This window comes from Acinonyx jubatus, chromosome C1, assembly GCF_027475565.1.
Source record: "Acinonyx jubatus isolate Ajub_Pintada_27869175 chromosome C1, VMU_Ajub_asm_v1.0, whole genome shotgun sequence".
NCBI classification, from domain to species: domain Eukaryota; kingdom Metazoa; phylum Chordata; class Mammalia; order Carnivora; family Felidae; genus Acinonyx; species Acinonyx jubatus.
Genome location: NC_069381.1, coordinates 47528856 through 47556816, shown reverse-complemented (window position 1 = coordinate 47556816; position 27961 = coordinate 47528856).

The following is a 27961-nucleotide window of genomic DNA, read 5'->3' as shown; positions in this document are numbered from 1 at the left end:
CAGCCTGGTTCCGTATCACAGCCACTGACCAGCAAGCCCCTCTTCAACTCAGGTTAGCGGCTCCACCTACTTCTTAAGAATTTCATTTTCCAGAAGCCTTTCATGGCAAAGATGAATGAGAGGCATGGTCTTAGCCTACTAATCGCAGCTCTCAGCAGGGTGAGGGAGATAGACCCTATCATTTAGGGTTCAACTCAAGGAATGGAAGCCATTCTAGATATTTCAAGCAGAAAAGATTCTAATGTAGGAATCAGATGCTAATAAAATCATTGCATGTTTCTGACAGAGTAGGTTCTAGGCTCCAGCGATAACTTCCAGAGGGAGCTGCTACTGTCGCCCCATCGGGAAGGTGGAAATCAGGACCCAAGCTGAACAGTGAAGTCTAGATTCTAGAATCTGTAACAGACCGCACACTTTCAATCTAGGGAAAAGGAAAGGCAGCATTAGGAAGCAGTCGTGGTGCTTTTAAAAGTGACTCTGGACAGCCATTAAACCGTTGACTAATTACTGGAGTACAATGCAGGAAAACTTCATGTCTCCACAACTGTGCTTGCCAGGAGAAAGTATCCAAAACAGCAAGATTCTCTTTGTTTCTTTCCTGCTTTTCAATCTCACATATGTGCGGCCGTTGGTGAGATATAACTGGCATTCAGAACCTTCTCTATCTGCAGAGAAGCCTGGAAAATGGACTTGTGCTACAGAAGAGCAACATGTACTGTAGAAGATATTGGGAGAATGCTTCCAAAGACTCATGAACATATATGTGCACAAAAGTGTAGAGGAAACTATGCAAAGCCTGACACGGCTCACAAAGAAGGGAGAGATCAGTTCTGCCTGGGGTTCAGGGAACCTTAGCAGTTTGCTTCAAAGAGGGCTGAAGGGCATGTGAGGCAGAGTAAGCATCATGAGTTATGGCAGACAGTATGAAAAAAGTGTAGTTGTACCTAGAATCAGCCTATGCTTTCCTTTACTCTTGCGTGTTATTTGCTTATGACATTTAAGGACATTTCAACAGAGGATAACCTGCCCACTCCTGGGACACTTAGTACCCACTGACACCCTAACTAGGAGAGCATGGGGCACTGAGGTCCAAGGCAAGCAGGGCCCAGATCAAGGCACCCCACATGCCATGCTCGAGAGCTCAGACTTTCTCCTGGAAGTGATGGGGGACTTTGACAAGACAAGATGGGTTTTAGAAAGCTCCCTCTGGATGCTGCATGGAAGACATATTGGAAGAGGGGAGAAATCAGGATAAAGAGAGCAGGTGGAAGGACACTGCAATATGGACAAGACATGGTTAGGACTATGGATGTTGGAATAGGAAGAGAGGGCTCGCAGCATATCAGGAAGTTGAATCAATATGACCCAACTAAGCTGAAGCACTTGGAACAATTACTGTATGTATTCTATGTGCCAGGTTCTATTCTATCCACTGTGCGTGCATGAACTCATCCACTCCTTACAAAACTCTGTGAAGTAGGCTCTGTTATCAACCTGCTTCTGCGGATGAGGAAACTGAAACATGGCTAGCAAATGGCAGAGCCAGGATTTGAACCCAGGTGGTCCCATTTTAGAGAACAAAGATTCAGCCAACTTGCTGTGAAACTTCTCTGCATTTGCTGATAAAATTTGCTTCCCTGTACTTTGCAATTCTACATTTCACTTACGAATTCTGGTTTGGACTCTGATTCAGGAGTTCTTTTAGCCTGGATGTTCATGGATGAATTTCTGCAAGCCTAATGAATCCTGAAATTATAATGAAGTGTTTACATTTTTTTTTCAGCATTTGTGTAATTTTTTTTCTGGGAACTGGTGGCAAGGCCTATCACGTGTGTTGTCAAGGATCCTCAGATGGATCACTGACCTGAAAATCCATTTAGGAAAGCATTTAAAATACTTTTAAGAATACATTGGCCTTAGAGCAGCCGTTCTCAAAGTGTGATCCCTGAACCGGCATCTCTTGGGCGACTTTTAGGAATGCAGATTCCCAGGCCCCACCCAAGACCTCCTGAACCGGAAGCTGTGAGGAGTCTTCTGGTTGCTTCTGATGTGTGCTGAAGTTTGAGAGCCAGTGCCCCGGAGCAAGCGTGAGCACGAGTGATAGGGTCACCGGCCCGGTGCCCTCCCTAGCCTAAGTGGGCCATTCACCCTGGATGTAGCGGCAAGGAGGGTAGGGCAAAATCTTAGAAGGCGGAGATCTTTCTCGGACACTTAGGAAGGAAATACTGAGACCTAAGCTTTGAACCGTGCCAATATTTTGCACAAAGCACTCACCGAGGGCTTCTGTGACGCCCAGAACATGCCTTCCCGGGAGCTGCTGGGCTCCGGACTAAAAGCCGAGAAGACGGAACCCTATAGATGCGTGCACGAGCCCCACGGTACGTCAGATGCAAGCCTCCTCGCCTCTCATATGAGAGTTGCTTCTAGGGCTACAGTTTCAATATCTCGTTTCATCCAAGGTACACAGACCTTTAAGGGCATTTCAACAGAGGATAACCTGCCCACTCCTGGGGCACTTAGTACCCACTGACACCCTAACTGCTTACGGTGAGGTGCCAGGGCCTCTGGTCCACACCGCGCCCAGGCCACACAACAGCTGTGCAATCTGTGCTGGGTTCCTGCCCGCCGGTCTTTTTACGTCTTCCTGGAGACGTGAGAAGTCTCAGAAACCACCTGCAGTCCTGGAGAATGGGAGTGGCAAGGATTCCTGAGGCCCACTCCCCTGCGGCCCCTCCCTTCCAGAAACCCAGGCCTGGCTCCTCCTTTTTGCTAAGTCACAAAGCTGGAAAGCTCTTAGGGTAGGGAGAGAGCGTGTGGCTGCTGGTTGGCTTGGAGAGGTTCTGGGAATTCATTCTGATCTAAACAACTATTCCAGTTATTCATGTGACTCAGCCCCTGAAAGCGGGATCTTCCTATGTCCACAGGGCTGGGTGTTGCTGACTCAGTGCTGAAGAGGGCACCTTGTGGGCCCTCCTGGGCTCCCAGCTCCTCTCCCCCTCCCCCTTCGTCCCCAGAGGACACCAAAGGGAAGCAGACAGTGAGGGTAAGCTTCTCAGCTGGTTCAGTTTCATTTCTAAGCAAGCAGCCAACCTCCTCTCGTTACAGCTGGCATCGCACCCATCTGTCTTCTGGGCATTTTGGAGGGGACATAATCAGTAACAGTTGCCCATATGCATCCGTGTATGCCTTTAGCACACTGTATCCAGCACCTACTATGTATCTGGCTGATAAGCGCTGGGATCCACTATTTGCCCATACAGTTCAGGGGCCTGGTGGGGAGAAATGCACTAGCAGTCATTCAGGAAGTCCTGGAAACAGAACTGTAGCAGAGCTAGAGAGAGCTTTGAGAATGCCAAGCAGCATGACAAACCCTTTCTAGGTACCTGGGATTTCTCTTTAACACGCAGAAAAATTCAGAGTGTGGGTGAGAAATTACTTCCATCTGTAGAAGACAGAATGAAGAAAATGCCAGGAGCCAACATGGTTCGGGTGAAGGACTTTCTGGAAGAATGAGGCAAGACTGAAGAAAGAGGCCAAAGGGCAGGAAGACTAAAGGGGCAAATTTTCCTGTTTTGCTGACGGGTCTTTTCTTAACTTGAACCAGCGATGCACTGTATCTACCAGGCAGGATGGCTCAATTTCCCCAAATGGTAAATTGCTTGAACTTTTCTCCTGCCTTTGAGAAGGAGAAAAGAAAGATAACATGCATGAAAATTTTCTGGATGAAAATGAAAGAAAAAGTGAAGACACTAACTACTGCAGGCATCGACTGTGTATTAAACCCTTGTATGTATGATATCATACCTCATTAAATACTAAATCATACACACAACATACATACATGGTAGGTATTGAGGTGCAGGGGTGGGGAGTGGGGGTAAGTGACCTGCTTGAGGGTATCTGAGCTGAGATTAGGGCCTTTGCATGCAGGTACATAATGTAAAGACAGCTCATATCCCCACTTCACAGATGGGCAAGCTGAGGTTGCAACTGTTACCTACCCTCTCTAAGGTCATATAAATAGAAAGTGATTTTACAGGACTTCAGACTCAGGTCTGTCTAAATTCAAAGTCCCTGTCTCTCCACCACACCACCCTGTTTTCTTCCCCCCGTTTTGACCCCAGATTTTACCTCTCTTTAGGCTCTACTATCTGAACCTCCAAAAATAGAACCTGCTACCATCATCATCCAGCATCAAGATTTTATCGACAGTAATGTTAGAATGAAAATACTTGATCATAACCCCAAGCATGCTTTCTTACCATTCACTCATTCGTTCATTCACTTCGTTTATATTGAATGTTCATCTTCTTGTGCCAGACACAAGGTCCCGAAAACAGAGCAATGAAAAGGGCAGGCATAGTTCTTTCTTCCCCCGAAGCTTGCATCGTAACAGGGAGAGGAAAACGTGAAATAAGAGTCACCCAACCAATCAGTTTATTACAACTGCACTAAATGGTGTAATAATGACAGCTAACACTTCCGTTGAACTTACCATGTGCCAGCAACTATTCTAAGTACTCTCCCTAGACGAATGCACTTAATTCTCATAGGGCAATGGGGGAAGTGGAGAAGTCGATGAAGGCTTCCAGAATGAAGCGTCAGCTCAGTGGGCAACAGGGGTTAGCTATGCTGAGACGGAGAAGAGCAGGCAGGAACAGGGGTACAATCTAGTAGCTGCTAGCCACATGAGGCTAGAGAGCACTTGAAGCGTGGCTAGTCTGAATGGACGGGTGTGTTATATGCGCAAAATACATACTGGGTTTCAAAGATTTAGTGTGGAAAAAAGTAATGTAAAATAACCCATTATTTTTCTTATATTGACAACATGTTGATGCGACGACATTCTGGATAAATTGGATTAAATCAAATATATTATTAAAATTAATTTTGCCTGGTTTCTTTTACTTTTTTTTTTTTTTTTTTGCTATTAAAGAATTTTTTTTAACATGGCCACTAAGAAAATTTTAAATGGCGTATGTGGTTCACATTATATTTTGACTGGACGGTGCCGGTCTAGAGGCTCGAAAGTCTTGGGGAGCAGATGTATAGGGGGAACTGGAGCCTGGGGAGGTGTGGAGAATTATGAGGGAATAAAGAGAGGACAGGATGCTGAAGGCAAACACGAACTTCCAACGGTCCGTCTGAAGGCCTAACAGCATAACTGCAACCTTTGTAAGCCCCCCATTTGAGATGCTGAGATTGACCGTCTATTGAAAGTTGCTTCTTCCTCAAAACCAGGCCTAGCTGTGAGCCAGGGAACAGTTAATGCCATTCTTGAGCCTGGTATTGTAGATGCAAGAGGAAAGAACAATCAGGGTAAAAAAGTAAAGAAAAATGGAGGAACATCTTAGGGTAAAAATCAAGCCCTAATAATGACCCACCCAACTCTGTATCATCTTCCTGCCAACCCCTTTACCTGTCCGACTTCTTCTCCTACTTATCTCTTCCTTCCACCCTACCTCCACTCCAGTTATACTGGCATCTTTGCTGGGCCCCAAACATACCAGGCATGCTCCTGCCTCAGGACCTTGGCACTGGCTGCTCCCCTTGCCTGAAACATTCTTCCCCCAGCCATCACATAGCCAACTACCTTAACTCCTGGTTTAAATATCACCTTCCCAGTAAGGCCTACCTTGACCATTTATTTATTTATTTATACTATTAAAACAATTTTTTAAAAATTGTTTTAATTGTTTAATTTTTAAAATTGTTTGAGAGACAGAGAAAACACCATTGGGGGAGGGGTGGAGGGGTGGGAGAGAAAATCCCAAACAGGCTCTACACTGTCAGTGGAGAGCCCAATGCAGGGCTGGGACTCACCAACGGTGAGATCATGACTTGAGCGCAAGTCGGATGCTTAACAGACTCAGCCACCCAGATGCCCCTTGAGCATCTTATTTAAAATACAACCCTCACTGGCACTCCCTTACCCTACTCTTGTTTTTTTCCATAGCATTTATTACCTTTTAATATATTCAATAATTTACTCTTTTGTTATGTTTATTGTTAACCTCCCAACTAGAAAGTATTCTCCCTAAAGACAGTGATCTCATTTTATTTCCTGTGTTATCCTTGACCCCGAGACAGTGCCTGGCATACAGTGGCTGCTCAATTAACATTTTTTTGAATAAATGAAAGAGTCAGTGGCACTGCTTAGGGCACCATTGGTTGACGAATAAGGCATCCTCCGTACAGTCTTTCCTGAAAGGACATTTTTCTCCCTTTCCTGCAGCCAGACTTGATTAACCTTGCTTCCTGTTCAGCTTTTACTCCTGAGGGTTCTGCCTTGTTCTCTTGGGACGGCCTCCCCAGAGACTACAGGCAGCCAATGATGCCTTAGGAAGCTCCCCACTCCCCACCCCTCAGACTGCACGTTGGGATTCCCAGGTGCCTTCTGGCTTTGCTTAGACCCAGGTCCCCTCTCCCCTTGTTTCTCCAGCTGTCAAGGATTCCAGGCTTCCTGGGAGGCTATAAACAAGGATACTTAGTGGGTTAAGGAGAAAAACAAGGGAGACAAGGCAGCCGTTCTCAAGGAATGGTCCCTGGACCAGACACATCAGCATCACCAGAGAACTTACTAAAACTGGGGTGTCTCGGGCCCCACCTAAAACCCACTGAATCGGAAACAGTGGAGGGAGGGTAGCAATGCGTCTTGATAATGACTCACTGCTCAGTGGCTCAGGGTGGCTCAGTGGGTTAGGCCTTGGACTCTTGATTTCAGCCCAGGTCATGATCTCGCCAGTTGCTGAGTTCTAACCTCTGGTAGGTGCTGATACTTTGGAGCCTGCTGGGGATGCCCTCCCCCCCCCCCCCCATCCCACTCCTCCCCAGGTCATCCTTGCACATGCTCTCTCTCTCTCTCCCTCTCAAAATAAATGAATTAACTTCAAAAATACTAAATCATCCACTTCGTTTACTAAATTAAAAAACTGAATTTATGAGTAAAGCCTCCACAGTGATTCTGATGAACTCAAGTGTGAGAATCCCTGGGCTAGGGAAGAGGAGGGATTTTATTAGAGCTCTGAAGGCTCAAAAGGAGGAGTAACTGTGTAAACGATGGAGAGGAGCCAGAGGAGCAGTCCCCGTGGACGTGGGCGTGGGGCAGGCTGGCACTCCCACATCAGAGGTCTGCAGGGTGGTCCCAGCGGGAGTCTGACCTAGGAAGCAAGGCCAGCTTTCCCAGGTCCTTCCAGCCCCACCCCAGGAAATTTCCTGCAGCAAGGCCATGACCTTCGGCCAGGGCGGGGAGGGGGCATGTCCTACTCCAGCTGCCTTGGGTCTCCCGCTGAGCGCCTGCACCCTGGGTTCTGCCCTCCTGCACCCCTCCTGACCGCAACCAACAAACCTCCCCTTCTGCCCTGCCCCTCCACCTGATGCCCTTTCTTCACCTCTGACTGACTTCTTTTCGGGTCAGTCTTTTAACCAAGTTACTAAGAGCCCACTGTGCCCCTGGATGTGCATATTAGGCTCAGGGCACCCGCGCGGTGCGTCTGGGGCGTTTCTCCTCCTCTCCATCGTTTACACAGTTACTAGCTCTTTTTTTTTTTTTTAATTTTTTTAACGTTTATTATTTTTTTTGAGACAGAGAGAGACAGCTTATGAACGGGGGAGGGTCAGAGAGAGAGGGAGACACAGAATCAGAAGCAGGCTTCAGGCTCTGAGCGCCATCATCAGCCCAGAGCCCGACACGGGGCTCAAACTCACGGACAGTGAGATCGTGACCTGAGCTGAAGTCAGACGCTTAACCAACTGAGCCACCCAGGCGCCCCAACAGTTACTAGCTCTTAACACCTCACCCAAAATTAGTTTATCAACCTAACGCAGACAGCCATATCCTATGGGTGTCACCTGGCTGACAGAGACCACTATTCACCTATTTTCCCCTTTATGCTAGATGCTCGTTTACTCAAGAAAATGTATGCATTCATTTCAATGATCTATTGAGTAGCTAGTGTGTCAGATGTTCAGGATGAGCGATGTCCCATGGAAATAATAATATAAACCACGCAGGGGGTGCCTGGGTGGTTCAGTCAGTTAAACCTCAGACTTCGGCTCAGGTCATGATCTCCCCATCGGTGAGTTTGAGACCTGCATGGGACCCTGTGCTGACAGCTCAGAGCCTGGAGCCTGCTTTGGATTCTGTGTCTTCCTCTCTCCTCTGCCTCTCCCCTGCTCACGCTCCGCCTCTCTCTCTCTCTCTCTCTCTCACATAAACATTAAACAAAACAAAATAATATAAACCACACCGTGTTCTTCTTGCTCTGAAGAAATTAAAACAATTATGTAAATGATTAAAAAGTACTCATTCAACCCTTACCTTGAAAGTGCCCCTTCAAGGTGAATAATACGATGTAACTATTTTATATATGTGAAAACTGAGCCTGAGCAACCATGTGCATTGCCCAAGTCCCGACAGCTGGTGAGTAGTGTCGTCAAGATTCAAACCCCAGTTTGACTGACTCCCAAGCTGCTTCTTATTATCCTACAAGGCCAGGTTGAAGGCCAGGCTACCATCAAGGAGAGGAAGATGGGGAAAGTGTAGTGGAACAGCTTTGGAGTTGAAACTTTGGAGTACTGGACTAAGAGTGGATGCTGTGTGTTACTGATTAATTTTCATGACCTCTCTTGGCCCCCCTTAGAGGTTAAATGCAGAGCTTGGCTTGATGGCTACAAAGGCTTCTTCCAGATGTAACATGCAGGTTAGCATCTAGGCTCTAGAGTCAGGCTGGCTGGGCTGGAAACCTGCTTCTACCACGGACTCGCTGTGTGATCTCGGGCAAGCCACTTAAGCTCTCTGGACCTCAATTTTCTCATCTGCGAGATTGCTGTAACCACCTCACCGGGCAGATGCCAGGATTAATGGTTTCTGTTAAGTGTTAGGAAGGTTATCCAGCACAAAATAAGCACCCAGTGAATGTTACTTGTTTTTCTATTATCCCAGCTGTATCCTGCAGGCTTCTTAGCAGAGGCCAGGAACATTTTGCCCTGCACCCCGGCCTCTCTGGTGCCTGGCTCGTGCCCAGGCTAAGCCCTTTCTTTCCCAGAACAATGGAAATCCTGATCTCTCTTCCTGACTGAAGGCACCAGGGAATCTGGTCTTGGCTATCAGTGGCTTTCCATTCAAGGCCTTTCTTACTGGCCTACCCCCATGGAGGATGGTTTTGTTAGAAACTTTTCATCATCAGATGTACCTGCTTTCACAGAGGTTTTGTGCAAAGCTCAAAACATTTTTTCCTTAGTTCCGGTCGGCTAGACGAGAGTCCAAAGATGGTTAAGGATAGTATTGGCGGTGCTGAATAACAGCTTTGTGTGGTGGTTGGGGGACCTAGGTAGGGGACCTTACCTATTTTTTAATTCTGTATATTAAAATGAGCTTAACAGCAGCATCTGTCTCATGGCGCAGTTGGAGAAAGGAAATGAAATGTTGCATGTAAGTATCGACCACAGCAGCTAACGCGTAGTAGTCATACTAGTAAGTTGGCTATTGTAATAACAGCTCTCACGGGTTTTGTACATTTGGCATTAGAAAGACTTGTGCTCGAAGCTTGGCTCTATCACCTACAAGCTGTGTAACCTTAGACGAATTAATTCCCATCTCTGAGCCTCAGGTTTTATGTGAGAAATGGGAACAGATGTATTATCTGTATAACCTGCTACGGTGTCTTCAGAGATGTCAAAGTTGTGTATGTTTATGTGCTTGGCCACGGTGACGCGCTGTGCCCATAGTGCTTGTCCTTGGTAGTTGACTTTCTGTCAAGGTTCCCCCCACCAGCGTGATCTTGTCCTTTGCTGATCTATGTTTCCTTATCTTTGCCTTTATACCAGAAAACACGGAAAAGCCCATCTTATTTATCTCTGCACCAGTGCTCAGCAAAATGCTTTGTGTGTTCAGATTATTAAAGTGAGAAGTCAGAGGGTCCCGTCTGGTCTCTGCTACATGCTGGTAGCATAAACTTAGACCAGTCATTTAAGTTCTCTGACCAGTTTCCTTATCTACAAACCAAGGACAGTTTCAATATCTGACTCACTCGCTTGTTGAGGTTGATCAGGATGATGAGAAGAGATAAAAAGTGTGTCGAACATCATAAATCTCTACACAAGCAGGGGGGACCATTCCCAAGCGTTGTTCCTGAGGGCAGGCGGCCCTGCCTCTTCCCGGCTCCCAGCTCTGGATTGCAGTCACACAAGGCTGCCTCTGTTTTCCAAATGGGCCTCTGCTGCTTTCATGTCTCGCTGCCTGTGCACTTTGCATAGAGCGGTTTCTCTGGCAGGGAGTGCCCGTCGCTTCGTCCTTCAACTGTACCCCTTACCCGTTCTCCAAGAGCCTTCTCTCTGAAACCCCCTCGACCCACCCAGCCAGAGTCAGTCAGCCCAGGCTTTGTATCTGATTGTAACTGCACAGACTGCCTTCCTGTCTGTCTTCACCCTGTGTTGCCACTAATGTTTAATCACCTGTTTAGTGGCCACAATGTAGCAAGACGATGAAGCACAGGGACTCTGGAAACTGGGACCAAATCGTGGCTCTGACACTTACTAGTTATGTTGCTTTGGGGAGCTAAATTACTCTCTCTGTGCTTCAGTTTCCTTATCTGTTAAGCAGCAGTGATAATGATGCCTCCTTCGTATGATTGTTAAGGAAAGTCACGTCAAACACTTAACAATAGTGGTTGGTGCATAGTAGGTATTCTGTGAATTTCAGCTCTTACTAATGTTTCTGTCTTTCTCATCTGACAGCAAGGACTGGGTCTCCTCCTCAGTGCCTAAAAGAAGCCAAGGCACACAGGAGGGGTTCAACAAATAGTAGTTGAGTGAATGACTCAGAGACCCCCCACATGCCATGAATTCTTGTGTCTCCCTTCAGCCCTCTCCCCTGGGTCTTCCCACTCGCCAGTTTTCCTTAGAAAAGGGTCTTGCAGCTTTGGCTTTCCATTTAGTACTGGTACTGTTTTCTTGATTAGAGGCTTGCCTACCTCTTGCCCAGCTTCTTATTTGGTTGGCTTGCTTGCTTCCTTCCTTCCTTCCTTCCTTCCTTCCTTCCTTCCCTCTTTCCTTCCCTCTTTCCTCCTATCTTCTTAAATTTATTTATTTATTTTGAGAGAGATTGCAAGTGGGGGAGGGGCCGAGAGAGAAGGAGAAAGAGAATTCCAAGCAGGCTCTGCGATGTCAGCCTGACAGACCCTGACCTGGGGCTCACTCTCATGAACCGTGAGATCAAGACCTGAGCCAAAATTAAGAATCAGAAACCTTTTGTTTCTTTTCTTTCTTTCTTTCTTTTTTTTTTAAGAGTTGGAGACTTAACCGACTGAGCCACCCAGGTGCCCTCCTGTTTGGCTTTCTGATTCAGACACTTCCTGTCCAACCCCAGCCCATAGCTGTGCTATCATATTCTCTACCGAATTAACTCAGAGACTTTACCCAAGGGTTTCAAGGTCCTCTAGCATTTGGGTTCCCCACAACCATGGATTGCCCTGTCCCCTTCTCACTGCTTGCCTCTGCCCTTCTCTGAGCATGGCAACTCCCCCCCTCATCTTATCCATCCACCCACCTAAAGCACCCACCTATCTGTCCACCACCCACCCACTGATCTACACATCCATCCATCCATCCATCCATCCATCCATTTATTATCCACTAAGTCATTCAATGACATTCAATGACAAGTCAAAGACTAGAGAGTGACTATCACTCTCTAGTCACTGTAGGGAATACAGACTTTAACAAGTGGAGCTGGTCTCCAACTTTATGTAATTTATAGTCTACCAGGGGAAATAAGATAACTGAACCACAACTGGTGTCATACGGGTGCCACAACAGGGTTTTAAATGAGAGTCCATGAATGAGCTTCAGGGGTCTGTGAACTCCTTAAAAGTGTAGGCAAAATTGTGTGGGGGTAACAAGGCATGCACAGTACCTATTTCCATACATGTGCATTTTCAGGGGAGAGGGTCCGTGACTCTCATTACTTTCTCGAAGGGGGTCACCAGGAGGCACTAGAGGCTATGTAAGGAGAAGCTTAGAGAAGAGACACCCCTAATTCAGGGCGTTGAAGGTAAGAAAAAGTGAAGCAATGTTTATTTCAGACCCACTGTGCTACGGACTGATGTTTGTGTTCCCCCACATTCACATGTTGAAGCCCTACACCCCAATGTAATATAGCATTAGAAGGCCGGGCTTTTGGGAGGCCATTAAGTTTACATGAGGTCATGAGGCTGGGGTCCCATGAAGAGATAAGTTATCTTATAAAAAGAAGAGCCCTCACAGCTTTCTCCTTTTGCTGTGTGAGGACACAGGAAGCAGGTGGCCATCTGCAAGGCTCAAAGAGGGTCCTCTGCAGATCTGACCATGCAGGCTCCCTGATCTCAGACTTCCCAGCCTCTATGACCATGAGGGGAAAAAAAAATGCCTGTTTTTTTAAGCCATCCAGCCAATGGTATATGGTACTTTGTTATAGTAGCCTGAACTAGCACACTCTATGACAGGGACCCCTTCTTCTAGTTCTGCAGCCTTGGATATGTCCTTGTTGGCAATATAGGAATGGGAAAGAAATAAGAGGAAGGAAACTAGCCTTTACTGAGCCCTGGGCTAGGCAGCGGCATCTTATTTAATGCTTACAGCAGGTTTTCAAAATAAGTGTAATTATCCCTGTTTTACAGAAGAGGAAGCCCAGAGAGGTCAAGCAAGGACCAGGGCCACAGAGTCGCGAGGGGGAGAGCGAGGATTTGAACCCAGGCCACCGGGGCTCTAGGACCCAGGATCTCTGCCTCCCTCCCAAGCTCACCTGTGGATCAGGCGAGTCACTGATAAGTGACTTCACAGTTGTAAAACAGTGCTCGTGTAAGAGAAGATGTTGTTGTCTGTGTTCAGAGAACGTTAAAGGAGGTTTACAAGCCTAAGGAATTGCTGTCATTAAAATTTCAATAACCTCCAAAAAGAATGACCTTTTCCGGTGGATTCTGCCCATGTAAAAGGTCAGCGAGCGTTGGCTCTCACCCAGAGTGTTATCATAGCAGTTTGCAAGAACAAGGCTGGGCGTGGGGCGGTCACTCAGCAAGCACTTGGGGGTGGGTTTATTGGCAGATAGGTGCTCCCAGCCCCTTGCCAGCTGTCATGGCCCTGTCTCCTGGGGAGGCTGTGTCTGGTGAGGTCCGCAACCTGTGTTACCAAGCTGGCAGAAAAGGTGTACCCTCACAATGGCCCTATTTCCTGCCCGCCCTGGCCTTGCGAGCAGGACACATACTCTCGCAGGCCCGGGCGTTTCTGACACTTCAAGAAAGCTTGAGTCCAGACCGACTGCCCACCCACACTCTTCCCTGGCTGACTAACATTCCCCCCACTGGCCCCCTGCACTGACTGATGGAATTCAAACCCAGGTCAAAAACTTCTTGCAAGGGGAGATTGAACTAAGTCACTTCTAACCTCCCTTCCAATCATGTAAGTCTGGGATGGATTAAGGGAGAAAATATTATTTCGACTAAAATTATTTTCCCCTTGAAGGCAAAGACTGTATCATTCCTTGACTTGGCCTTGTAACTGGCTCTGCCCTCCCCTCCCCTCCATCCCCTTGGCCCTCACTCCAGTCAAGATCACCGTGATCATCACCCTGAGTCACCGCTAGCCACTTTACTGGTGTCCCCACACATATCTTGTCCCGTCCCGGCTGTCCTCAGAAGCCAACTGGTGCTTCTAAATGGATTGCCTTCCATCTCTGGCCTTTTTACCCCTGGCCTTCTTCAATGCTCTCCTTGAGAGATTTCAAGGTCTGACGTTTTTCCAACTGCTCAGCTCTCCTAACTTATCGCTTTACACCTAGTGCCTTTGGGCCTTAGGCTCTGTCCACCCCCATCACCTCCCCACCTCAAGTGCCTCTCGTGTGCTCTTCTCCCTGCTCCCGGTGCCCTCAGCTCCCTGCCAACCTCCCCCACAGCCTGCAGTTCTCAGTCACTAACACAGTGAGCCAGGCCTTTCCTCGAACCTCTAAATCTCAGGTGGGTGCCCTCATCTGGACCCCTACAGCACCTTCTTCACCCTGTGTTGTAATTTTCTGGTACATTTTCTGTCTTTCTCACCAGCTGTAAGCTCCAGGCAGGAGTCTGTTTGCTTGCTTATCATCACATCCTCAGCCTCCAGCTCAGTAAGACCCTCACTCCTAAGAGGCACTTAATCCATACGTTTCCCTTCCACAGAGCAGGGCTCTAGTCTGAGGCCAGGTCAGACTCCTTGCCTCCTTCAGAACTTGAAAGGCCCCGTTGCGTAAGGCCCCAAATGTGGAAGCCATTAGGACAACCGCCCCCTGCTCTTAACTGAATTTGCTCGGAACAGGCAGGGGGCCTTTGGAAGCACCTGAATCCTATTACAGAGCTTGGCCCCAAAGCCAGACATAATTGGGCCGCCTTCCCCACCCCCCTTTTTTAGCCAGATGACCAGCATCCCGCCCTGTCAGTATCCCTGCCTGCCTCTCTGCCAGCATGTTCTGGCTGTGACAGCACTGTCACCACTGAATGGGCAGCTGCGATCGCATTCAGGGAGGGTGAGGCAGAGGGACTCACTTCAACTCTGACATTCAATCTGTCCCTTGTGACTCAGGTTGCCACTTACCCCTGGGGCTGCAGGATGCAAGCAGGGATAACCCTTTCATTAGCTATCTGTGACATGGGAAAAGGTCAGACAGGCGGGCCGGGCTGCTGAGTCACGGAGTGAGAGTGCCCCCCCACCCTTCGATGCCACGTCGTTGCTGGCCCATCTCAAGGGGCACCCTGTCCCCTCGCTGAGGCCGGCTTGATGCCTGGGATGGGTTCAAGTCAGGGCATGCCAGGGAGGATGTTCCTTGTCTACCTCCGTAAAGGGAGATGATATTGATATAATATGGTCTGGAGGAAAGCAGGCTGTGGTGTCCCACACACCTGAGTTAGAATCCCAGCTCAGCGGCCTGCTAAGCTGTGGCACCTAATGCAAGTTGCTTAGGCTCCCTGACCCTCAGCTCCTCATCTACAAGGCGGAAATAATATTATCTAATGCCGAGGAGGACTGTCGAGAGAACAAACGAGGTCACGTGTGTAAGCAGCTTAGCAGAGCGCTTGGCAGACCATCCATCCAGGGAGAGGGGTCATTGTATGCGCTAGTCTCTCCGTAGATGCTGGATCCCCGGGGCACACGGCGTCTCCCCACAGTCACCAGGCGCTGACCCTGCTCTCCATATCTACAGTCACACAGTCTCGACTCTGGAAAATGGAGTTTAAGTGAGGGTGAGGTGGGAAGAAGCAAAAAGGAGCTAAAAGGCTGGGGACATTTAAAGAATTTCACTCTCTCGCATTGACACACTGTTTCCCCAACTCGCGTGCTTCTGGCTGTGTGTGCCTGCAGCGAACCAGATGCATCGGTGGGTGTGGGGGCCACAGAAGGAGCCCAGAAGGCAGGGTTATATGAAGGCAAGTTTTCTGTCTCAGAGAACTAGAGAAAACAGGGCTGGTAATGGAGACCCTGAAACACACACTCTTCCACCACTTACTGAATTCAGACTGAAGCTCTGCCCTTTGCTCTTGGCTCAACACCCTCTCCCCTGCCTCCAATACTTCTAACCCTCCGAATAGAGAGAAAACATCACAGGACTCTTTGGACCAACATGGAGAAGACTGAAATCGCTCAGCGCCAGTTGGCAAGCTGTTTAACCTCCCTTGTAACCTAGCTATCTTTAGCCTCCTTGATGCTATTTTGAAATGTCAAACTAGCAAATACTGCTTCCAGAATGGTTCTGATCTGGGATGTGACAGGATGCTTGGGGGTGGGGAGACGAGGAGGAGGTGGGGACGGTAAAGGAGCCTTCTGGTAGAGGGTGAGATAATGCACCGACTTAACGACGGCCAAGATTTGTCTCCCTTCTGTCCCAGCCACCTTCTCCCAGGGCCGGCCCATGTAAGGGGAAGTGGGGCATTGAGTCCCGCCTGGGCCTAACCTGGAGCCTAACCTGTCTGTCTATTGGACTCTGGAGCCAGAACTGGATGTCCCATTAGCCAACAGAGCAAACTGACTCTTATGTGCCCAGCCCAGTTCTAAAAATATTTGTTCCTTCACTCATTCATTTATTCATTCAACAGGTATTTATTAGTAGCAACTACGTGCCAGGTACTGTACTAGGCCCTGGGGATAGGGTAGCTCGCAAAGGTTACGAGCCATTGGGATCCTCTGGGGAGTTTATCAAAAAGCGGCTTCTCAAGCCCCAGCCCCAGGAGTTAATACGGGAGGCTTGATGCACACCGAGGAGACTGCATCTTTAACAAGCATGCAGGCATTCTGATGTAGGCAGTCCAGGGCGTGTGAGAAACCCTAGTCTGGTTTGTAGTAACATTGGTTTCCTAAGAGGCTCCCCGGAGTGGAGAGCTAGGGATATAGAAATACACGTTGTAAGGGCGTCTGTGTGGCTCAGTTGGTTCAGCGTCCGACTTCAGCTCAGGTCATGATCTCATGGTCCATGGGTTCGAGCCCCACGTCGGGCTCTGTGCTGACAGCTCAGAGCCTGGAGCCTGCTTTGGATTCTGTGTCTCCCTCTCTCTCTCTCTCTGCCCCTCCCCTGCTCACGCTCTGCCTCTCTCTCACAAAAATAAATAAACGTTAAAAATATTTTAGAAATACATGTTGTAGCCCCAGACCTCGAAGAGCTCACGGTCCGCAGTGCCCGGAAAGAGACAGAGAAATAATGCCATTTCAGGGGTTAAGTGCTCTGAAGGCAGAGGTACAAAATGCTGTTAGGCCCCAAGGAGGAGGTAACTAGCTCCTTTATAAAGGAGGTGATATTTGAATTGTGTCTTGAGCACGCAAAGAGTTTTTCAGATAGAAAGAGTGGGTGCAGAGAGTAAATTCCAAAGACAGCCTCGTCAAGGTATACCCCGCCCCGTAGACCTCCCCGCCCCATCCCTCTCTTCTTACAATGACATGGCTCGCTCCAAGAAGTGGGGCTCTGTGTGCCCAGCTCTTGAATCTCGGTGGGGACCTGTGATTGCTTCCACCCAGAGGGTATGGCAGAAGTGACACCTGGGACTTCTGAGCCTAGGACACCCTAAGGTAGTGTGGCTTCTGCTCGGCTCCCCCTCTCTCGGGACACATACCTCAGGAGCCCTGAGGTGATCTGTAAGAAGTCGGGCTTCCCTGAAGCTGCCATGCTGTAGACATCATGTGGATGTCTAGATGCCCCAGCCTTTGAGCCTCCGGGGCTGATGCCGAATGGAACAGAGATGAGCTGCTCCCCCTCAGGCAGCCTCCACTGCAGATACATGAGGAAAAGAAAGGATTCCACGGTTCCAAGCACTCCATTTTGGGGTGCTTTGCTGCGTAGCATTGGGCACGTAGCAGAGGCTATAGGGCATTCCAGGAAGAGAAAATGATTGCAGGTTCAAAGGCATGGAGGGTGAAAGGTACGTTAATTCTTTTTGAAACTTAGAGAGATTTGATATTCTCACGTAGAATTTAGGAGCCTTGATTCGCCACAGACCAAAATGTACAATAAAGCTGCCTGTGTGTTTGACCCAGCAGTGAGGTCTGTGCTCTTCCCTAGGCCTCGTGACCCACCAATTTGGTGACGTCCCACATTGGCATACATGGTTTTCACTGTCCTGTCTTTGTAGTGGTGTACTTTTTTTTTTTAATTTTTTTTTTAACGTTTATTTATTTTTGAGACAGAGAGAGACAGAGCATGAACGGGGGAGGGTCAGAGAGAGGGAGACACAGAATCTGAAACAGGCTCCAGGCTCTGAGCTGTCAGCACAGAACCCGATGCGGGGCTCGAACTCACGGACCGCGAGATCATGACCTGAGCCGAAGTCGGCCGCTTAACCGACTGAGCCACCCAGGCGCCCCAAATAGTGGTATACTTTTAAGGGTGTGGGTGGCACCCTCTCGGTTCCAAGGGAAGGATTCGGTGGATGTTGGAACTGCAGTGATTCAGATGTCATCGAGTCTAAAACTGCCCGTCCGGTCTGACCGCTCTGAGCACAGTGCCTGGCACACAGCAGGCCATCAGCAAATGTGATGGAGTGTTTGCATGAGGCTGGCATGTGAGTAGCGACATCAGAACCCAGGGCCGGAGTCCCTGACTCGTGGGATCCCAGAATCTGGGTCATGGGAGGGATCTTCACAGGTCCTCTGGCCAACAAGCCTGCCGATATCAAGGACCCAGCTACATCTGCTTACGTACCTTTTCTAGTAACCATTTCTGCCGGTTATGAAGTCTCTTTTCCACTGGAACCCAACTCTCTTCCCTGTGAGGTAACATAAATCCAGTCCATGAGTGAGGAAATTGAGGCTCAGAGAAACCACCCAGCTGCTAAGTGATCGGTGAGATGTGACCCCCCCCCCCCCCCCACCCCGGGCCGTGGCTGAATGCCTTCCCGCTCCCATAGACTGTAAACCTCTACAAGCGAACCACGAGTTCTGCCACCTCTGGACCTTTGGCCCACTGTCTCTCCACCTGAAATGCCTTCTCCATCTTCTCTCTCCTTTGAAGTCTCTGCTCTAAGCCTAACTCCCCTGGGAAGCATGGTTTACAAGGATGTAAGACCTTAAAGACCAAGCCTGTGGCTGAACTCGACATGTGGCTCTTTCCTCCACGGAGCTCCTAGAAAAGAGCCAGCTGTTATCCCCTGGGGGCCTAGGTTTTGTCCAAGTTTTGTCCCTGTGGCTCTGATAGGACCACAACATTTAGTGTCCAGTCCAGCCAAGTACAGGGAAGATCTTTGTGCTCCTCAAGGGTCAATAGAGCAAATTGCTGGGATAGGAATTATAAATTATACTGAGAACAGTCCTTTATATAGTTACTGTGAATTTTAGGTTTCTGTCTTTTCCATGATGCCACAATACAGTCTAAAGCAGCTTTTCCAGGCTCCTGAGCGGCCTATCACAATTATATCATGTCCTGCATGGCCCCAAACCCTTCTCAAAATGCCTGCTTTATGAACTTATACCACACCTGTAAGTTAATAAGCCTCATTTACATAATATTAGTTTTTTTTATTCTGGACCTCACAGTTAAATTTTTATTTTATTTCTTGGAACTTCATGTGATTATAGATGAGGGAGGTTTGATGCCTATTAACAAATGAAACGAGGAGAATTTCTTGGGTTTTTAAGGAGGAAGACCTGTGCCAAGAGAAGTATTGTGACTTCCTGAAATAAGTGAAGATATTTCAGGCCCAATATAATTGGAGAATCTGAGCCAAATGGTAAAGTCATGCCAGAGAACTTAAAACCACTGTGGGTCAAAAGTAGACTAAAATGATGGAATGAGCACTAACCCCAGAGGCAATGGCCTCTAATGAGCTATAAACCTAGGTTCTAGGTTGTCCATCCATGCATCTATCCATCCATCCATCCATCCATCCATCCATCCACCCACCCACCCACCCAGGGAGATATGTTCCAGGCAGATAAATAGCATATGTTTAGACTCAACAGTAAAAAGAAGCATATCCATCTGGGAAAAGATAAAGATGTTCCATATCAATGAGTTCAAAGGGGGTACAGGGGACAAGAGATGGAGCTTGGTGGATAAGCAGAGGCTAGCTCTTAAAGCACTTTGTAAGCCTCACCCCGAAGTTTATCTTCAAGGCAACGGAGGGTGGGAGGGGGTGATATTGAAGAGATGCAAGAAAGAGAATACTTAGGATAATTCATCAATTTGTTATGAAAATACTTGGAACGTTTCGAAAATACTTGGAACGTTTCAGGAATATGTTTGAAGCTCTACACACATTCTTCATGTTTTGGTGGTCCTGAATGTGCAGGGCAGAGCCAGGAATTAATTTTATTTCTAACCCATAGCATGACTTGGGCAAGTCACTTCCTACTTGGGGTCCTTAGTTTTCTCACTTAGAAAAGAAAAAGACAAGTGAGGGGTTGGCAAGTTGAGCATGCTGAATAGTTTTCCTTTGCTGAACTGTTCCCAGAGGGTCAACCAGATTTCAGTAGGTGTGATTAATAAATTACAAAAGATAAATAGAGTGCCTTGAAAGATTTTATGTTCCTTACTTAAATTTTACCTGTCTTTACAGGCTGCCGGGAAGTCTGTCATTCAACCCTTAGTAATAAAACAGCCCTGCATAAATGAAGACAAAATAAATCAGAAGCCGTATGCTTTTAAACTCACTAAATGAAAGCCCAGCATGCATGCTGCCTCCCTCCAAATTAATCACTGGATTAAATGCAAGACGTGCACCCCAAATCAATAGCTTGTGACAGAGAACTCCTGCCTGTGCTTCAGGAAAATTCCACTTCCTTTCAGATGTTGTCACTTGAAATGTCAGGAAGTTTCCATTCATCACCCACCCTTGAAAAGGCCACCATCACCATACTTCACATTTCCTTGCTGCCTTTCTTCAGAGGAATTAAGGCATATGGCAGAGGGAGCCTTCTCATTGTCACAGTTTCTTCTGGAGGCTGGAAGAGGGGCAGTGTGCAGAGAGGAGAGGTATAGAGATGCCCAATGTAGGAGTAAGAAAACCAAAGGATAAGATGTTCAATGTCTTATTCAAAAGTCCCAAAGAAACAAGACTCGTGTATATCCCCTTGGATACATACATGCAATACAGCATAGTGGGAAGAAGATGGGCTTAGGAGTTTGAGAGACGTGGATTTAATCTTGACCCTAACACCACTCTGAGCTTCACTTTTCTTATCTATGAAATAGAGGAAATAAAAATACTGTCTGTTACTAGCTGTGTGATCTTGGGCAGGTTATGTAACATCTCTGTGCTTGAACACCTTCATTTGTAAATGAGGTGATAAAGGTTAAATGTTGCCACTAGACACATGATGAGAATGGGGTGTTGCATCTCCAGATCAAAGCTATACACACTTTCTCTGCTCTTCAAGACTCAATCCTGCCATTACCTCCAGTAGCCCACAGATTGGGGTAGGTCCCTTTTGCTCTGTCATTATAATAATATTAATAATAATTAAGAAACATAGTGATAATGCTAACACTGAAAACTAACACTTATTGATCACTTGCTACAAGACAAACTCTGGGTTACTCAAATTTACTCATTTAGTCCTTATAATAATGTTCGACAATTTACAGAAACTGAGGAAACAGAGTTTACATTACCTAACCAAGGTCTCATCACTGGTAAGCAGGAGAAATGTCCTGTCTCCCAGAGCACCTTGGGTTTCACTCTTCCTTGACTTGACCATGCGACAATGACAATCCCCCTTATATGACTTTCATCTCTACTGGACTTCACGTTCCCCTGAGATAGTGACTGATTGTTAGCCAATTTTGTATTCCCAAAGTTTAGCACAGAGTAGGTGTTCTTGAATTTGAAATGAAATGAAATTGACTCATCATGCAAAGATAATAGACTACGACTATTTAATATCAAGGGATCTGAATTGAGAAGGTGACTTCCTAGGTCAGAATGTTGCAGAGCTAGACATCATCTCACACAGAAGGGACTCAGACAGACTGGGGCAAAGCAAAGACAAGAGCAGTACAGATGAGACAACCAAAAAAAAAAAAAGCCACAAAAAACTCGTCCATTAGTCACACAAATGAAAGAAAGACCCTTCATAGATGCTTAAAGTTGCTGGAAGTTGCCCTCAGTCCTTCAGTGCATGGTATGCATGGGGGTCAAACACAGTGATGCCAAGTAAACTCTAAAGGAAAGCAGTCATTCTCAACAAATTCTTGTGTCAAAACTTCCTGGGGAATTTTTAGAGATAGATCTCAGGACTGAGGGGAACTCACTGCAGTCAAGATTCTGACAGCCATGGCACAAAAGAAAAAAAAAAGTCCTATAAACATATAGAAAAGTGCTCAGCTGCATATTATTCAAGGTTTGCAAGAGTTACGAGGATTGACAATATCCAGGTTCATGAGGCTCTGAGGAAACGGGTAGGATTATACCCAGTTAGTGGGAGTAGAACTTTGGAGGCTCCCCCAAAATTCCATTTTGAGGACTCTATCAAAGAAATACACGCACATGTGTTTGCAAATGTATTTTCAAGTGTGCTCATTCTAGTACCATTTGTAATAGTAAAAAACTAGAAACTTCTAAAGTAGGGAAATGGTTTAGAAGTTATGGTACATTCATACAATGGTTAGGGAGTGATGACAACAAATTCAATGGGCCCATAGGTATGAAATGGAAAGATGACCAGATTGTGACAACCAGAAAATGAACCCTTGTCTCTATAAAAGGCCTTTAGCAGTTTGCTGCAGCTCTTTGTTCTGATTGGTCTGTGCCTGTGCCATACCAGATACATAAGTAAGTGATTATATGGGATAGTAATGGGAAGGGAAGGGAAGGGTCACATGGGACTTTATTCCCCTTTTACATATGTGACTTACTCCCTTCCTCCCTTCCTTTCCTCCTTCAGTATAATGAACATGTATTTTTTTTTGTATCAATATTACTCTATCTGTTCTTTTTAAAAGTTCTGATATTCAGTGAAGGCAAAGCCAGACTCATGATGAGTTTTTTTTTTTTTAATGTTTATTTATTTTTGAGGGAGGGAGAGAGAGAGAGAGAGAGAGAGAGAATGAACACAAGCAGGGAAAGGAGCAGAGAGTGGGAGACACAGAATCCAAAGCAGGATTCAGGCTCTGAGCTGTCAGCGCAGAGCCCAAGGTGGGGCTCGGACCCACAAACCATGAGATCATGACCTGAGTCAAAGTTGGACGCTTAACCAACTGAGCCACCCAGGCACCCCCAGACTCATGATGAGTTTTAAGTTCAGTCTGGGTATACCATGTGTTACACTATAATAAAAGTATGGACAAAGCCCCATGCTAGTAGAGACAAAAAGTGAAATAAGATAAGACACCTTCCTGGAAACAAGTGGGAAGATGTCACAGGAGAGGAGAGTCTGAGATTCAATTTGAGCTTTGACTTGGGAGAAGGAGCTCTCTAGGGGAAACAGTGAAGGCAAAGCTTTCTGGGCACAGGTACACAAGGGCCCAAACCTAGAGGCATGGAACAGGTGGGATATTGCAGGTCTGCAGATGGAATGATTCTTGGTACTCAGATGGTTATTCCATCTTGGAGTGGGGAACCAGAAGAAGCCCAATCTGAGGAGTAGCTCAAATTTAGCTCTAGCTGGGGAGCAGCCACAGGGGAAGAAGGCGAGAAAGCCAGGATGGATGATTTGCACATTGTTTTCATCTGACCTGCTATGGAATGTGCCTCATAACTCATCTGCATAGGCAGCTCTTGGAGTGGACAAAGGAAATCCAACCAGTGGAAATTCCTGGGAAACTGTGATGGGGCCCAAATAGGAAATGCCAGTCAAGAGATTTTACTGGTGCTAAGCTCAAATACCAATGCTGGAGCTGTGCTCCTCAAAGATCCTGCTTGTCAACTGCAGAAGAGACACTTTGGCAAAAGATGTACAGATAATAATCAGGGTCCCAGGTATCATTTTTTCTTTTTTCTTAAATTTTTTAATGTTTATTTTTTTTATTTTGAGCAAGTGAGAGAGCAGGGTAGGGGCAGAGAGAGAGGGAGAGAGAGAGAGAATCCCAAGCAAGCTCCTTGCTGTCAGTGCAGAGCCTGATGCAGGGCTCGAACTCACAAACCATGAGATCATGACCTGCACCGAAATTAAGAGTTGATACTTAACCGACTGAGCCACCCAGGTGTCCTGGATATCATCCTTTCTAACCTTTTGAATTCACCATCTAACGTGATGCTTCTAAAACCTTTGAGCCAAGGGTAATTATCTTCATTACATAGATATTAGAACAGAGGCTCAGGGAGATTTAGTGACTTGCTCAAGGTCACATGGCTAAGGGAGACTGGATGCTATCAGAAGAACAAAAAAGTATTTTGCTTTTGGAATGATACAGACTTGTTTTAAAATCTTTATATCATAACTCACTATTTGGGTGACTTTGGCTAATTTACTTGCTCTCTGACTCCATTTTCTCATATGTAGAATGCGGATGACATTATTTACCTTATAGAACTGTTGGAAAAATGGAATGAGATTATATATGCTGCCTACTTGCTCCCTATTTGTCCCTTCCTTAGTGACTCAACCCTAATTTGGGGTATAAGGGGGAAGCAAATATATCCTGTTAAAACATTCCATTTCCCAGCTTCCCTTGTACCTGGGAGTGGCCATGTGACAGAGTTCTGGCCAATAAAATGTAAGCAGAAGCCTCTAGAAAGGGGATCTGGTCCCAAATTAGAACGTTAAACCTTTTTTTAGCAAAAGCCTTTCTTCTCTGCTTCTTCCTTCCTGGAATGGAACTTCACTCCAAGGAATGGAAGAAGTGAAGATTCAGCAGCCATCTTGGAATGATGGAAGAACTTGCACCTCCAATGGTATTGTTGGACTGCTTTTTCGTGGGTCTGTCATTGCTTGAGACAAATAAATCCTTGTTAACTTAAGCAGTTTGCAGCCGTCCATATTCCTGATGGAATAATCTAGACTTTGGCTTATCATACACCCCTAAGGAATCATAGGCATTTTGATTAAAGCAGGGACCTTTCTCTGAAGTGGAGGGAGAATTCAAGCCCCCGCCCCCTACCTAAAATAGCATTAACCTGCCCAACCACCCCTGATTCACACTACACAGCATTCCTTTCTCTATTCTCTGCTTTGCTTACCTCCAAAGTTGGGTACATAGCCCTTTCCACCTGCAGACAAATAGTTCAAATGAGATAACATATATAAAATCCCTAGCACAGTTCCCTGACACACAAGTATAAAGTAAATGGGATTTATTTTTCTTGAGTCAGAAAGTTTTAAAAGCAATCTCAACATATTGTAACCTTTTTACTTTAACAAATATGCATGGAAACGTGTAGAGGGTCTCCTGACCTACAAGATAAAAAACCCCAAGCAGCTTTAGCATGGCATTCAAGGTCCTAACTCCCTCATACAGCTCTGGGTATCTCTTCCTGAGTCCCTCAATAATGACCCTTCCCTTGCTACAATAACACCACAGGGTTTTGCTTCCTCTCTGCTATAGCACTTATCTGATTATAGTCACTGTGTTTGCCTCTCCCACTGAAGGTGAGGATTGCATCTCGTTTATCTTTGACTTCCTGGTAACCCTGCACAGAGAGGCACTCAATAAATTACTGCTGAAGGAATAAATAAGTCTCTAGTCAGTGCCTAGAAGTCTAGTCACATGAAGATCTTGGCTTTTTTTCTGAGCACAGCTGAGCATTTTCATGCTTTAGAAGTTTTGCACATGCTTTTCCTTTTGCTTAGAATTTTTTCTCTCCATTTTATGTCTGTAGGATCTCTACTCATCCTCATACAGCCACCTCAAACATCACCTCTGCCAACTCTCTCCGGGGTTCTCTGTCCTCTCTTAAGGTATTTGATGCTTACTTCTGTTATGGTACACAACTTGCTGCTCATTATTATTATGATTTGTCCACGTGCTTCTCTTCCCTGCCAGACTGTGAACTCTTAAAAGCATTTAATCATATTTTTCTGTCACTTGTGTTCAACATAGTTCCTGGCACATGGTAGATATTGAGAATTTCGGTGAATTTAGTTACAGAAAACTTAGAATTTACACAAAATTGTGGCTTTGAGTTGTTGCCTGTCCCTGCTTCTGTAACAAGGTTCAGAACATCTGGTAATGAAGTGGGGAATAAAAGGAAATGAACCTTTATTCAGTATCTACTGTGGACCAGGCATTATTGTTCATGTTGTTTCCAGAATAAGTATGAAACCCACCCTCAAAGAACTTATGATTTTATTAGGCAGACACACTATACTTACGTGAATGCTTTAGGGATTGGTGTAGATTTTGGTAATGGTCCCTTTGTCATTTTAGACCACACCTCTTGGGGTAACTGCTGTGTACAATGCACCCATAGCTCCTAGAAGCTTAGATACAATCAGTGGCCCTGCCTGTATTGTGGCCCTTCCTGACCACCTTCAACAAAGACCTGAGAACCTGATCAGAGCCAGTCCAATCAGATTCTCTCCAAAAGAAATATGAAATTTGGAATGGATTTCTGAAGAGATTGGGAGCTGTTGGGGAGTGAGTCACATGTGTGGCAGTCCTCCAGGATGAAAGGCCATAAAGAATTCTGAGATACCAGAACTGCCTTGGGTTCTCCTATCTTGGTAGTTCAGCATTTCCTTTGATTCTCTGAGACACCCCCAGCATCCTTCCAATAAATTTCCCCTTTGCTTCAGCTAGACCATTTCAAATGCTTACAAGTTAAAAAAAAAAAAAAGTCCATTTCAAATGCTTACAAGTTAAAAAAACAAAGTCCATTTCAAATGCTTACAAGTTAACAACAACAACAAAAGAACCAATACAGTCTGAATTCCAAAAGAATTTCCTGTGTGGTCTCTGAACTGGTTAAGATTTGCATTAGCTACAAATGACAGAAAACCCATAATAGCGGCTTTAAAAGACACAAGTTTCGCTCTCTCTCTCTCAAGTGAATATAGGCAACCAAAACTAACTGTTTGATCCACAGGAATCCAGATCCTCTCTATCATCAATCTCAGGATGTAACTTCTCTCTCAAGGACCAAGATGGCTGCTCAAATTCCAGTCATCGTGTCACCAATCCAGCCTATAGGAAGGAGGAAGACATGCCCCTCCCTTGAAAGGTGTGTCCTAAAAGCTGAACACACTACTTCTGCTCTTATTCTACTGGCCAAAATTTAGTTACATAACTTCAATATGTCAGCTATCTTCCATTTGCCTGTCCATACACATGGCCCACTCCTTTCCATCTGCTTTCTGCCTGGGGAGGCTGGCCTGTGTAGACCACATCAGTGGGAGGGTATAACATCTGGCTTTTATGGTTCTAGCTCAGACAACAGAGGCTCTGATCTCTGAAGGAGATCAGAAAAAGAGAAGAATGAGATGAGGGTATTTATTTCTCTGGAACCTTCTCTTCAGGGTTGCATTGGGGTGGCTCTACCCCTCAACTGAGGATGACTGGCCCTTGCAAAGTGATTGAATCAACTTGACTTTTTTTCTATGCCTTAGTAGCTATTCCCTTCGTTCCATTAGGTCCTAAGGGAGGTAATAGTCTAGCTGCTATGAGCTCTGGATTACTGCACTATAGTTACAATTCCTCTACACCTTGTCATAGTAAATAGCCCCTTTATAAATAAATCCTCCTTGGCTTATCCCATTTTGAGTGTGTCATCTCTTTTCTGTTGGGACTTTGACATACTGACACAATTACAAGGTTTTTATTATGGGCCAGGTACCTAAAAATTGAATTTTTTTGGATTTGGTAATGGTACCAAAAAAGGAGAGGAGAAACCATATAATGGGACAACTAGTAGTCTTTGCCATGGCCCCATCAGTCTTTAATTTATCAGTTCTTATATCCAATTTTTATGGATTGAACCTTCTATCTCTTACTCCTAATACCCATAAGGCAAGGTAATCACCATCTTTTTTACCTTATACAAAGTTAAAATAAGGCTATAAAAATCTACAGATACACATGTATTTGTGGGTGAGTTATAATTATTAATAGCTGCTTCAGAAGGGTAGTAAAATCAATACATGTTTAGTGAATGTATAGATGAAACGATGAAACTCTGTTTTCAGTGTTTCAACTGCAATATTGGGGTGTTGTGCCACATGATGTCCTAAGTTCTTTCCAGTGCTGGTCTTCAAGAATTATTTTGTCAGCTCTGTGTCACAATTTTCCATGAATCACAGAAAGAAATATGGCAGAACTATCAAGCTGGAGGTACAAGGTCCAGGGAAGACATAGGAGTGAGACATATTCAAGAAGATACCAGATCTGGTAATCCAGGTAGAATCAGTAGAGCAGCCAGGACTACTGGCTCATGCAGATTCTGACCATTGGAAGAGAAAAGAGATAGAAGGCAAACTTAGCAGACAAAAATAATCTCAAACACCTGGAGGAAATGCATAGGCCCAGGCAACCAGGAGGCTGGAATCACATACATGGCAAGACAATAGTCAACCCAGACAGAAATCAAGAAATCTGCTACCACTTAAG